The sequence below is a fragment of the Trachymyrmex cornetzi genome, unplaced genomic scaffold (genome assembly GCF_001594075.2).
Source record: "Trachymyrmex cornetzi isolate Tcor2-1 unplaced genomic scaffold, Tcor1.1 scaffold270, whole genome shotgun sequence".
Lineage (NCBI taxonomy): Eukaryota > Metazoa > Arthropoda > Insecta > Hymenoptera > Formicidae > Trachymyrmex > Trachymyrmex cornetzi.
In genome coordinates, this window is record NW_017297377.1 from 1,419,111 (window position 1) to 1,419,363 (window position 253).

Below are 253 nucleotides of genomic sequence, written 5' to 3' on the forward strand. Positions count from 1 at the left end.
CCTCCTTGCTAATTGTAGCCGTTCGACTTTCTGGTTAACAACCATGAAATACTAGGGAAAAACGATAAAAAATAAATTTTAAAATAAAATATCTAGCAATAAATTAAAAAAAATTTTTTTAAATAAAAAAAAATCTAACAATAAATTTAAAAAAATGTAGCAATAAATTTAAAAAATAATAAAATAAAATAAAAAATCTAGCAATAAATTTATTTGAAGTTTTCAACACATTGTCAAATTAATTTAACTTGTG